Source organism: Megalopta genalis, unplaced genomic scaffold (assembly GCF_051020955.1).
Source record: "Megalopta genalis isolate 19385.01 unplaced genomic scaffold, iyMegGena1_principal scaffold0069, whole genome shotgun sequence".
Classification (NCBI taxonomy): domain Eukaryota; kingdom Metazoa; phylum Arthropoda; class Insecta; order Hymenoptera; family Halictidae; genus Megalopta; species Megalopta genalis.
Window position 1 is genome coordinate 527,501 of NW_027476138.1, and position 3,163 is coordinate 530,663.

Consider the following 3,163-nt stretch of genomic DNA (forward strand, 5'->3'; position numbering starts at 1 on the left):
ATCCGCGTTATGTTAAATATTTCAAGGTTCCCGATTCCACAAAATTATAAAAAGTATACGGCTGTGTAGCGGGGATCAAAACGAGTAATTTCGTGTATAAAGTTTAATTAAACTCCCATTAGTTTGCCGGGAAACATCGATTATTCCGATCTAGAAAGAGACAGAGATAGACGATCCGCGTTATGTTAAATATCTCCAGGTTACCGATTCCACAAAATTATAAAAAGTATACGGCTGTGTAGCGGGGATCAAAACGAGTAATTTCATGTATAAAGTTTAATTAAACTCCCAATAGTTTGCCGGGAAACATCGATTATTCCGATCTAGAAAGAGACAGAGACAGTCGATCCGCGTTATGTTAAATATTTCAAGGTTTCCGATTCCACAAAATTATAAAAAGTATACGGCTGTGTAGCGGGGATCAAAACGAGTAATTTCGTGTATAAAGTTTAATTAATCTCCCATTACTTTGCCGGGAAACATCGATTATTCCGATCTAGAAAGAGACAGAGATAGACGATCCGCGTTATGTTAAATATCTCCAGGTTACCGATTCCACAAAATTATAAAAAGTATACGGCTGTGTAGCGGGGATCAAAACGAGTAATTTCATGTATAAAGTTTAATTAAACTCCCAATAGTTTGCCGGGAAACATCGATTATTCCGATCTAGAAAGAGACAGAGACAGTCGATCCGCGTTATGTTAAATATTTCAAGGTTCCCGATTCCATAAAATTATAAAAAGTATACGGCTGTGTAGCAGGGATCAAAACGAGTAATTTCGTGTATAAAGTTTAATTAAACTCCCAATAGTTTGCCGGGAAACATCGATTATTCCGATCTAGAAAGAGACAGAGACAGTCGATCCGCGTTATGTTAAATATTTCAAGGTTACCGATTCCACAAAATTATAAAAAGTATACGGCTGTGTAGCGGGGATCAAAACGAGTAATTTCGTGTATAAAGTATAATTAATATCCCATTAGTTTGCCGGGAAACATCGATTATTCCGATCTAGAAAGAGACAGAGACAGTCGATCCGCGTTATGTTAAATATTTCAAGGTTACCGATTCCATAAAACTATAAAAAGTATACGGCTGTGTAGCGGGGACCAAAACGAGTAATTTCATGTATAAAGTTTAATTAATCTCCCAATAGTTTGCCGGGAAACATCGATTATTCCGATCTAGAAAGAGACAGAGACAGTCGATCCGCGTTATGTTAAATATTTCAAGGTTCCCGATTCCACAAAATTATAAAAAGTATACGGCTGTGTAGCGGGGATCAAAACGAGTAATTTCATGTATAAAGTTTAATTAAACTCCCAATAGTTTGCCGGGAAACATCGATTATTCCGATCTAGAAAGAGACAGAGACAGTCGATCCGCGTTATGTTAAATATTTCAAGGTTACCGATTCCACAAAATTATAAAAAGTATACGGCTGTGTAGCGGGGATCAAAACGAGTAATTTCGTGTATAAAGTATAATTAATATCCCATTAGTTTGCCGGGAAACATCGATTATTCCGATCTAGAAAGAGACAGAGACAGTCGATCCGCGTTATGTTAAATATTTCAAGGTTCCCGATTCCACAAAATTATAAAAAGTATACGGCTGTGTAGCGGGGATCAAAACGAGTAATTTCGTGTATAAAGTTTAATTAATATCCCATTACATTGCCGGGAAACATCAATACTTCGATCGCGCGAGAGAGACAGAGAAACGAACAGTCTTTTTTTCGATTTACGGCTAAAATAAATTTTTCTCATTTTATTCAATAACATATTCTTGCTTAGATAACTTTTTTACATAGGGATTAAGCATTTAGAACGATATAATGTTTAAAATAAGGGCACTTTACTCTTGACATTTTACGGTTTTTTCAATTTTCTGAAAAATCCTACCATTAGATTTTTTTAAAAATACGATATTCTTGCTTAACTAACGTTTCTACATAGGGATTAAGCATTTAGAACGAAATCTAATGTCAGAAAATGGCACTTTACTCTTGACATTTTTCGGTTTTTTCAATTTTCTGGAAAATCCTATCATTAGATTTTTTTAAAAATACGATGTTCTTGCTTAACTAACGTTTTTACATAGGGATTAAGCATTTAGAACGAAATCTAATGTAGGAAAATGGTACTTTACTCTTGACCGGTACGTTGGGACTTTGAAAATATTCGGGCGTTCCAATCGCTCGTCTGTTGCATCATAGCGCGTCTCGGCGCAATCGACCGATTCGCTCGACCCATTATTTTCGATTTACGGCTAAAATAAATTTTTCTCATTTTATTCAATAACATATTCTTGCTTAGATAACTTTTTTACATAGGGATTAAGCATTTAGAACGATATAATGTTTAAAATAAGGGCACTTTACTCTTGACATTTTACGGTTTTTTCAATTTTCTGAAAAATCCTACCATTAGATTTTTTTAAAAATACGATATTCTTGCTTAACTAACGTTTCTACATAGGGATTAAGCATTTAGAACGAAATCTAATGTCAGAAAATGGCACTTTACTCTTGACATTTTTCGGTTTTTTCAATTTTCTGGAAAATCCTATCATTAGATTTTTTTTAAAATACGATATTCTTGCTTAACTAACGTTTTTACATAGGGATTAAGCATTTAGAACGAAATCTAATGTAGGAAAATGGTACTTTACTCTTGACCGGTACGTTGGGACTTTGAAAATATTCGGGCGTTCCAATCGCTCGTCTGTTGCATCATGGCGCGTCTCGGCGCAATCGACCGATTCGCTCGACCCATTATTTTCGATTTACGGCTAAAATAAATTTTTCTCATTTTATTCAATAACATATTCTTGCTTAGATAACTTTTTTACATAGGGATTAAGCATTTAGAACGATATAATGTTTAAAATAAGGGCACTTTACTCTTGACATTTTACGGTTTTTTCAATTTTCTGAAAAATCCTACCATTAGATTTTTTTAAAAATACGATATTCTTGCTTAACTAACGTTTCTACATAGGGATTAAGCATTTAGAACGAAATCTAATGTCAGAAAATGGCACTTTACTCTTGACATTTTTCGGTTTTTTCAATTTTCTGGAAAATCCTATCATTAGATTTTTTTAAAAATACGATATTCTTGCTTAACTAACGTTTTTACATAGGGATTAAGCATT